This window comes from Protobothrops mucrosquamatus, unplaced genomic scaffold, assembly GCF_001527695.2.
Source record: "Protobothrops mucrosquamatus isolate PMUCROS unplaced genomic scaffold, P.Mucros_1.0 scaffold51, whole genome shotgun sequence".
NCBI classification, from domain to species: Eukaryota; Metazoa; Chordata; class Lepidosauria; order Squamata; family Viperidae; genus Protobothrops; species Protobothrops mucrosquamatus.
In genome coordinates this window covers 88,253-99,121 of record NW_015386432.1, presented here as the reverse complement: position 1 = coordinate 99,121, position 10,869 = coordinate 88,253, and positions in this window count along the sequence as shown.

Here is a 10,869-nt window from a genome sequence, read left to right as displayed (position 1 = left end):
ATTGCCTATCTCACTCTCATTATCAAAACAGGAAAAGATTATCTAATTGGAGATGAACAAAGTTTAGGAGAGTAGCAGAGAATGACAATGAGAAAAATATATGCATCCTTATTAAAAAAAATATCCACACAGATATACTTGTAGACCCAAAGCTGAAGAAGCTGTGACAGAGAAGTTCTATTTTCATTTTACTCTAACCTTTAAGGTAGAGTGTAACGTACCTGGAAAGGAAATGCTTAGGTAATATTCTGAATACTAAATCCTGAGTATTTGGGATTACAATGATTTGTAACTTATGACTGCATAACTAGCTTCAAAATAATACATCTGTTGATTGAATTACAATGTTGATTCTTCTTCCATATGAAAGCAGATCTTTAGCTTAACATCCGCTGCATTATTGTGTGATTTGGAAAGGGATTGGCCAGCCTTTGTTTATCCGAAGGTCTGGGTCCAAAGGTCAATTCACATACCCCAGTGCGCATTATGGTGCTTTCATACACATAATGTTATGTACCATTCAAAACATGATCCAAGTAGTTGCTAATTAATCTGGTCATTGTTGTGGGAGCTGGAAGGAAAACCATTCTGACATTCCTTACTATTCATTGAAAAAGTGCACCTTACATCAAATGTTTTCTAATATATTTCTCTCTCCAAGACAATCACAGGCCTCTGGAATCCTGGAGCTCTTTGGGAAAAATGTGAGGTAGAGTTTGTCACAAATGGGTAAATGTGAAAATAAAGTTGCATGGCAACATTCCATGTAATCTTGTAAGGAGGGAAAATATTGCCAGTGAAAATATTAGGGTTAGAGATTCATATATTGAGGGGCAAAATGTGATCCACTACTTGTGTGGACACGAATGTTGGAAACACTTGAAAGCACTGTGGCTTTCCTTGAGATCACACCACTGCACTGAAGCTGCTACATGTACACCTAGTCTGAATCACCTTTGCTCTCAAGTCCAGATTTTTGCACAACCCTATAGAATATTAACAAGTAAATTGATCATAGTCACTAGTTAAGAATGCAGTAGGAACCATACTAAATAAGAAGGCAATTAGAGAGGTAGAACAGGATTTTAAACAAACTAGCAAACCCCATCAGTAATTCAGATGCTATTAAATGTTATACTATTTTCTTAAATAAATGCCTCAATCTGAGCCAGAGCTCTTGTGCACTTTTTTCCCCTTGTTCCTCTTTTTTGCTGTGCCAACGCACGTAAGTATTATGCAGTGAATGTAGAACTAGCAGAATGCTGGCAGCAATTTAAAGGTATGGACACAGTGGTAGAAACAAGTGCCATAGTAACCAGCTGCATCTGTCTTCTTCCAAGATATACTTATATTAGGTTCTTCTATATCAGCCTTATCCAGTTTGAGTGCCCTCAAATGTGGGCTTCAGTTTCTAGAATCCCCAGCCAATATGGAAACAGTTCAGAATTCTGGGAGTTGAAGTCCGTGCATGTGAAAGGTGCCCAGGTTAAATAAGGTGGGACTTCATATTACTCTATATTCATAATAGTTCTAGTTTCTGTAAATGTTCCTCTGTTGATAACTATACAGACTTGGTGTCAAAATAGTCATTCAATGGTTATAGGAATCATGCTGGTCTGCCAATTCTAGGTATGCATTTCCATTAAGAATGACAAAATAGCTGTATTAATGAAAATGCAGAGAGCTGCTTATTTTGTTAGGCTATAATGAACTGTATGCTTGATTATAGCTGGAAAGAATGTGAAAGAAGGAGAATTAGAGAGACATGCTCTAGTCTTTCATTGCTTCTTCTGTGAATCTAGCCTGGTGTATATTTATCATTCCATCTCATTCTGTTAAAAGATTTTAACATTTAAACCTCAATAATTTTGCATCATTAAAAGAAACTGACTTAGAAAGGCATTCTTGAATATGTGGTAATTTCGGGATAAGGGATCTAAGCAGTCATGTGCTGTTTAAATGAATTAATGAACTAGAATGACATAGTCCTACATAATACCCCCGAAGATAACTGCAGATATATCACTTGTGATAATAATATTGGAATCACTGGAGAAGATATGTTCACACTTGGAATGCTGAAACATTTTAAGACCATGTCATCAAGTGATAACTCCAATAAATTAATGAGCCTTCACATATCAGAGTACTTAAAGAGACAGAATGTTAATATTATAACTTTCTTGGCTGAAAACTATCATGGATAATTATTCACATTTTACAGTGCTTCAGATTGCAATGGGAAAAATACGTCAAATTGTACAGGGCAGTCATGTGAATAATTCCTTGAAACAGCTGCATATTTTCCTGGGATCATGGTACTGCTCTCCTTAATTGCAATATCACCTATTTTGTGATATTTAGTGAGAGCCAGTTTGGTCTAGGGTAGAAAGCAAGAGACTGCAAATTCAAGTCCTATCTTAGCCATGGAAAGCAGCTGGATGATCTTGGGCCAGTCACTCTTCATCAGCCCAACTCACCTCATAGGGTTATTGTTGTTGGGAAAATAGGAGAAGGATGGTGTATTGCATATATTTGTGTCTTACAGAACAGAGGTGTCTTACTAGGAATGATGGAAATTGTAATCCAACAGCTCTAGAAGGAACTAGGTTAAGGAAGAATGCTGATGACATAGAAATGCCTAGCTTTCTGATTACTCGCCAAAATATACAGCATGACCCTCTATTCAGGAAAAAGTGATCATACTTCTACTTCTTCTGCTCAGTGATATAATGTAAACATCTCATATTCATTGACCAATGGAGAGGAATTGCTGAATAGTGGCAATAGAACTAAACTAGAACTCTGGAATAAAGAATTCCACCAAATACGATGCAGTTCTCTTGACCATCAAACCTTAACTTTTTACTTTTATATACTGTAATAATACAAACTAGCCATTTCTATAACAATAAACCTATTTAATCAGTAAAACCCAAAATCAAAGTTTCATTTTTTTCCACTCTAGCACAAAGTCCAAATAGAAACAAAATTAATTGTGTTCTTTACTTTAATCAGAGCAGTTAATTTGCCCATGTCTGTTAACTCCATCAACTTTTGCAGGCATTCGTCCATTGTAAGAATCAGTGTCCTTCCATTTTTGTGCATAAAGTAATCTTGCTGCCATCAACATATATAACATTGAAGTCCCATTTTATTTCCCAAATCTTTTTCCATTAAACACAAAAGAAATGTCTCTGGTTTTATCTTTATATTCACTTTAAGAATCTTCTGTGTTAAGATGTGAATCTTACTCCAATATTTCTTTGCTTTGTCACATGTCCACCATAAATGATAAAAGGTCCCTTCTTTACATTTGCATTTCCAACATTCATTTGAGATACCTTTATACATTCTTTACAACTAGTATTAAATACCAATGATACATCATTTTATAAAAATTTTCTTTTAAATTATAATTTAGTGTAAATTTTAGACCTTTCATCCACATATTCTCCATTGTTCAAGCATTATATTCAAAGTTCTTCACCCACTGAATTATACAATGCTTTACATATTCATTCCTCAAATTCAAATTCAAATTCAATTTATAAACCTTAGCAATAATATGTTCATCACTATCATGCAGTAAGGTTTCTAATTCATTTTTCACAAAGTCAAATCCATACCTCTTTTTGTCTAATTTAAATATTTCTTTCAATTGTAAAAATGTAAACCAATGGCAAACACATCCTTCTAATACTAACTCCTCTTTAGATTTGAGGATAGGATCACCATAATTGAAAGATATTATTTGACCATAGCTCCATGAGTCTGGCCTGGCCACCATTTGTTTTCTAAAAAAAGCTTCCTGGGGGACACCCAAAGAGGCATCTTTGCAGAGAACCTTGTTCTATATTTATTCCAAGCAGGATGGAATGTCTAATAAAATGTTTATTAAAGTCAACGTTTACTTTAACCTTGCGATATCATAAATAGCTGTGCCATTCAAATCCTCATTCATGGCCCTCTAGTTTGAATAACCTCTTATTTTGGGGATTCATCCACACTTTTAGCATCAAAATACAATTCAAATCTGATAAACCCATACCCCCTCCTTCCTTAGCATCTTGCAATAGTTTGCATCTAATTTTTTCCCTTGCCATATAAACTTCAAAATATCCATCTGCCATTGTTTAGATGGAGTATCCATTGCAAGTATTGGTAAAGTCTGAAACAAAAAACAATTCTTTGGTTAAATTTTCATCTTAATTACAGAGATTCTATCCAACAATGATAATTCCAATTTATCCCATCTTAGTAAATCCTTTCTGATATCATTCTAAAGAGGTACATATTTATTTTGAAACAGTTTAGCATTTGGCCTAGGTGGTATCTTAAAGAGGTAAAGCAATAAAACTTTAATGGAAGAAATGGGAATATATTTGATCATTTCTGATTCTTTATGCCAAGAGTTTCTAGCAGTACATTCCTAGAACAATATGACATCACAAAAATTAGTGGGGTTTATAATATACTCTGATGAGATGGTATAACATACACCTATAACTATTAATATTAATAGATTAACTCACTTTTTTCAGTTTCTTCTTTACATAGCCTATGAACTTTTCATAGCACTCATTGTAGATTATTATACTGACCTAAATATTAACTTAAATATCCTTTTTAAAACTCAGCTTCTAAAAGAACTGTTTAATTTGCATGTTAACTATTAGATTACTTGATGATTGAAAGCACTTGTGCTTCCTACATGTGAAGTGTGAACTTCCCAGCTGGTAATTATTGATTAAGTTTGTATTAATCATTTCAGGGCTAGAAAAGAAAAATATAGCCTATAAGAATAGGCTATCACCTATTTACATGCATGATATGAGAATTATTATATCTCTAACCATTATGATATGGTATTGGCTAGACTATATTATAGAGAATCTTACAACACAATTTTATTCCCAAGAAAGCCTCAGTTCCATATTTACTTGACCTGGAAGGGAGTCTCATTAAATTTAATAGAGATTACCTTTGTGTAGACCACTTGGGAGTATACTGTAATACTGTAAAGTATTATTTTTGATCATGCATCTAGATGATTACGCTGCAACATAATATCTGAGTTATTTGGCTAGAAAAGTTACTCTGGTTTTAATATATCCCCTTTTGGACCCATTTTATGAAGGGGTGATACAATAAGGCAACATTAAATTTACCATTTTTTTTCAAGAAAGTGCTTCAATAAAATATCCCATAACGCTAGATTGCAATCTTACTATAACTGAGAGAAAGTGGGTTGGCTCAACCCTCAGTAAATACTGTATGTATGGGATTTTTGGATTACAACTCACACTACTATTATGCGTTGTGGCTTGTGGGGTTCTGTCTTACTTCTTCCTACTTATTGATTGCAGAGCACAAAAGACAGTATCACAGCACTTTATAATCAGATTTGAGAAAATGATACTGTCTCTGTGGCACAAAAATGCAGCTGAGAATTAGGCCACAGAGAATAAAACAAACAAATAGGCAAATAAGCAACAGTTTCCATAAATATGTCCCAAATACAGGAAAAGGAATCAAATTAGCACTGCCAAAATTTTCAGTAAAACCTGTTGTAGTTTCACGTCATTTTTTGATTGAAATCTGTTGGATTTGCCACCAAATATACTTAAAATTAGTATGTAGCTTTTTACAAAGGCAGCAGCTTATTTTAGATAATACGGCATGTCTCTTTAACACACTGTTCTTAAATACTAAGGTAGTCCTCAACTTACGGCAGTTCATTTTGTGACCATTTGAAGTTACAATAGCATTGAAAAAAGTGACATGAGACCATTTTTCACACTTACGACCGTTGCAGCATCCCCATGATCACATGATCAAAATTCAGAAACTTGGCAACTGACTCATATTTATGATGGTTGCAGTGATCCAAGATCATGTGATCATGTTTTTTGACCTTCTGGCAAGCAAAGTCAATGGGGAGGCCAGATTCATTTAATAACTGTGTTACTAATTTAACAACTGCAGTGATTCACCTAACAACTGTGGCAAGAAAGGCTGTACATTGGAGCAAAATTCACTTAACAAATGTCTCACTTAGCAATAGAAATTTTGGGCTCAATTGTGGTCATAAGTCAAGGACTACCTGTACTCTAGATCAGGGGTCCCCAACCTATGGGCTGCAGCATGCGGGCACACTCCCCACCACTTGCACTAGTGCCTATGGCCCCATTTGCGCATGTGCGCATGCACAAATGGGCCTGCTAGCGCTGGGTGGATGCGCGCAGCCTGTTTGTGCATGCACGAACGGGGCCGCTAGAGCCAGGTGGATGTGCATGGCCCGTTTGCATATACGTGAATGGGGCTGCTAGTGGTGCACCAGCGTGCGCAGTGCTGTTTGTGTGCACACATGCGCGTACACCAATTTGGAACCTGCTCTCCTCCCCTCCAAGCCGTGAGCCCGGAAAGGTTGGAGACCTCTGCTCTTAGATCAGTTTTTCAAGTTTAATGATTCAAAGTTTGATTTTCTCCCCCTTCTTTGCTATGCTGATACAATTTTAGAATACTGTTTAGTTTTATGCCTCTCACTTCTTTGACATTGTTCTGTAAGTGCTGTCTTCTTAAGAATAATGTTTTTTCCACCATGGGTATTCTGCTATAGTTGTTCCATCTCCAAATATGTTTTTTTCCCTATATCCACATGTCAATCAACACCTTCTTTTAAATGAGCAAATGATAGGCAGCAGAATTCAAATTAAGGATAACAGAGGGTTTTTTTCCCACTGAAACCTCATTGCTATGGTATAAAAAGTATATCTGCATTAGAAATTAGAGTGATTTGCACAGCTGAAACCTATTGTAAGATATTATTTTTACAAAAAAAAAAATATGCCCACTATCCCAAAGAAGATTTCTTGGGGGGAAAAAACTTACTACATTTTACTGTGATAAATAAGACTTGATTTCTGGAGTCTCTAAGCAGCTTATTCTGTTAAAATTATAAGATTTAAAAGAAAACTCAACTACGGTAATAAAATTTTAAAGAATCAGTCTGATGCCCACCATTTGAGATTAGCATGAACTTACTTGTTTCCAAATAGCTTTTTAAACAGCTATATTTTTATAATGTTCTGAAAATGTAAAAGTAGAAGATGGCCCGGAACTGTAGGTGGATTAACTGTTTCGAAGGGCTTCTTTCTTTACATATGGTCTTCTTGAAATCACAAACATATCAAAACTAATCAGTTTTGATATAGTGAGTGCAGAGTTGCCTTGACTTTAGGAGTTGAGAAATATTGATTAAACATATAAATGTATTATATTTGATCATGGAAGAATTGAATGTGAACTGGAGTTAAGAAGTGCTGCATTTAGGTCCTATTTTCAACCTCTCTCAACCTTAACTCCAAGCAATAGGAAATATTTTCAGATCTTATTAGGTTGTTAAACTATTCTATTAATACACATGGAGAGAGAGAGAGAGAGAGAGAGAGAGAGAGAGAGAGAGAGAGAGAGAGAGAGAGNGATTTATAATATAGCTATCACATTTGTTTGGGGCAAGTATCATTTGATCATTTTTTCCATTTTATACTTGCCAATATCACTAGGAACAGGAAATAAAGAATATTATGATTCTGAAAATTAAATAAAAACTTTTTAAAAATCGAAAGCAGCTTTACTAGGCATGATAATTAATTTGGTAAATTCATTTTAGAAGCAAACAGTTAACAAAAATACAAATAAAAGAATACTTGAATTCAGGCTAATCATATATAGTTTGTTTATATTAAATACAGATAAAATAATGATACTGTGGAGTTTATCTTAGGTTAAATACCATTTTGGAAGCTTGTTACTCTGCTCCTTATACTGAACATTAAAGCTCTCCATATATTGAATGTATACAGAAGATCTAGACAAACTTGTGATCCTGTGATGCATCAAAATGTGTTTCAATTCCTTTGGCATTTGTGAATACATGTACCAATATGTTAAAAACTAAAGCACCTCTTTTTATTATTTATTTTTGCACATCTCACATTAAATATTGGCTGTTTATATCATACTATATCATTTTTCTGGACCCTTTAACTTCATAACTTGTCAGTAGTATCATTACCTAGGAAAGTTCCATTCACATTTTAGCACTTTTTATAGCTCATTAATATACCATCTTACTTATTTTATATTCTTTATTAAAAATATACACCCTAATTCAAATACAGTTATTCATGAATAAGTCTACAACTTTATGCAGTAGTGATATATAACTTATTTGGGAACACAATGAGTTTATGCTACAAGACAGGGCTGTCAGATTTGGGCTGCAATAATAACTATAATAAGATCTTGTGAAACTAATTGAACAAGTTGCTTTCTGTGAGACATATTTCATAATGGTCACTTGTAATTGGATTGGAACTAATATTGTATTACCTTTAAAATGGGCCAGTATTATGGAGTAAAGAGTATAAGACAAAGGAAATAGGAAGTATTTTCTTTTTTCTTTAAATAATTTAGTACAAGCTGTTAGGTTGCAACACAAGAAACCATTAAATTATTTTTTCCAAGGTGCTGTTTTAATGTTTGTATTGATGTGCCAAAGCTTAAGAAGTGCAAAATTAAGATGGCAATATAGTAATGTTAAAATATATTCAGCACCTGTTATATCAAAACACATTTTAAAAAACAGATAGAAACCATATGTTTCTTCTTTGGCCGAGAAAAACAAACAGATGCTCTAAAACACTTATATTGCAAGCAATTTTTTAAAAAAAGAATAATTCTGAAAAATGATGTGTGAAAAAGAGTGGGAGGGTGAGTGGTAATGGCAAGTTTATAGGGTTTTCTATTAAACAGTCACAAAGTATGAACTTGAGTGTTTCTTATTTACACTTTCTCATTCACACTCAGAAAGAAATGCTACTGTTAAAAATTGTTTAATTGGGGCTACTATAACTGGGTTGCAGAACTCCAAATATCTACGAGATGGCAACATAGATTTAGAGATTTATACATCTTTTGGCTGCAGTCTGTACTTTTTCGGCTCAAATAAGGTAGCCCATTCTTGGTCCTCATGGAATGTGCAAGAACATCACTCCAAATAAGGGGCATATACTGCAAATGTCCACTCGTTTTTCAATGCCATGGTAAACATATATGTGAAATTAGATTAGAGGTGATTTCTTCAACCATGTGCTTTTTACATAAAACATAATAGAATGATTCCACATGCTAGCCTACCTACTCTCTATAAAATAGGATAGCATACCTGGAGTCATGTTCTTATAATTTTTACTGAAGACAATTTATAAATCCAGAATATAGTAAATGTACAATAATAAACCACAGAGGTGAATATGAATATACTCATTTCAGTGAACATGAAATATGCCTGTTAAAGGGATGCTTGCAAATTTGGCTAATTTGGATAAGGATGCCATCTCTAAGGACAATCATTTAAATATGAGCCAGCAGTGTGTTGCAGCTGCCAAAAAAGCCAACACAGTGCTGGGCTGCATTAACAGAGGGATAGAATCAAGATCACTCGAAATATTAATACCACTCTACAATGCCTTGGTAAGGCCACACTTGGAATACTGCATCCAGTTTTGATCACCACGATGTAAAAAAGATGTTGAGACTCTAGAAAGAGTACAGAGAAGAACAACAAAGATGATTAGGGGACTGGAGGCTAAAACATATAAGGAACGGTTGCTGGAATTGGGTATGTCTAGTTTAACGAAGAAAACGACGAGGGGGGACGTGATAGCAGCCTTCCAATATCTCAGGGGCTGCCACAAAGAAGAAGGAGTCAAGCTATTTTCCAAAGCACCTGAAGGCAGGACAAGGAGCAACGGGTGGAAACTAACCAAAGAGAGAAGCAACCTAGAACTAAGGAGAAACTTCCTGACAGTTAGAACAATTAACCAGTGGAACAACCTGCCTCCAGAAGTGGTGAATGCTCCAACACTGGAAGTTTTTAAGAAGAAACTGGACAGCCATTTGTCCGAAATGGTATAGGGTTTCCTGCCTGAGCAGGGGGTTAGACTAGATGACCTCCAAGGTTCCTTCCAACTTTATCATCATTATTATTATTATTATACTACACTGACTCTCAGATTTGTGATTCAAAAAAATAAAATTTTAAATAAGGGTTTGAGGGAGGAAATATGACCATTAATAATGGACCAGAGAATGGAGACAGGACTGTATCTTTTCCATCATACCCAGCTAGTCCTGGGTCTTCAATGGCGCTTGTATGATTGTTTCTACTCTCACTGCATGCAGAATTACAGCTCACATTGGCAACATTTGTCTTCAGATGTTTCAGGATTTTGAATTCTTCACTGAATGGAAGTCTCTTATTCTCCTTTTCTCAAAAGACTCCAGATCATTCCCTTCTGTTCTCTGACATTTATGAATAATTAAGTTCCAACTTCCCCCCTTATTTTTTTTTCTTTTGCCCTTCTATAATAAAATGTGCAAAGCTCCTCACCGTTAGCTAAGACAGGCCACATTCACAAATCTCTTCTACATAGTTTCCCCCTGTGAATCAATGCTGCCATTTATATTATTTCTGTAGTCACTGTATAGGTTTCTATTTGATCTTTCTCTACAGTCTTGCTTTTGCTCACTGTTTTTTATATAAGAATTTGGGAAAGAAATCCTTTCCTTGTTTAGATTCCCTGATCTCATTACTTTGCACTTCTCTATGCTTAATTGCATAAAGCACTTGTATTCCTTTGAGTCCATTCTAACAGAATCATTTTATCATTTTGCCCTTCTATTGATTTCTGTGTTCAAGTATAAAAAAGCAAAATGTTTCTTTATCTGAACATACTACTTCTAGCTCACAGCAAAAGCTATGATTTTTATCTATATGTTAGGGCAAGGCCATCTTTTTTT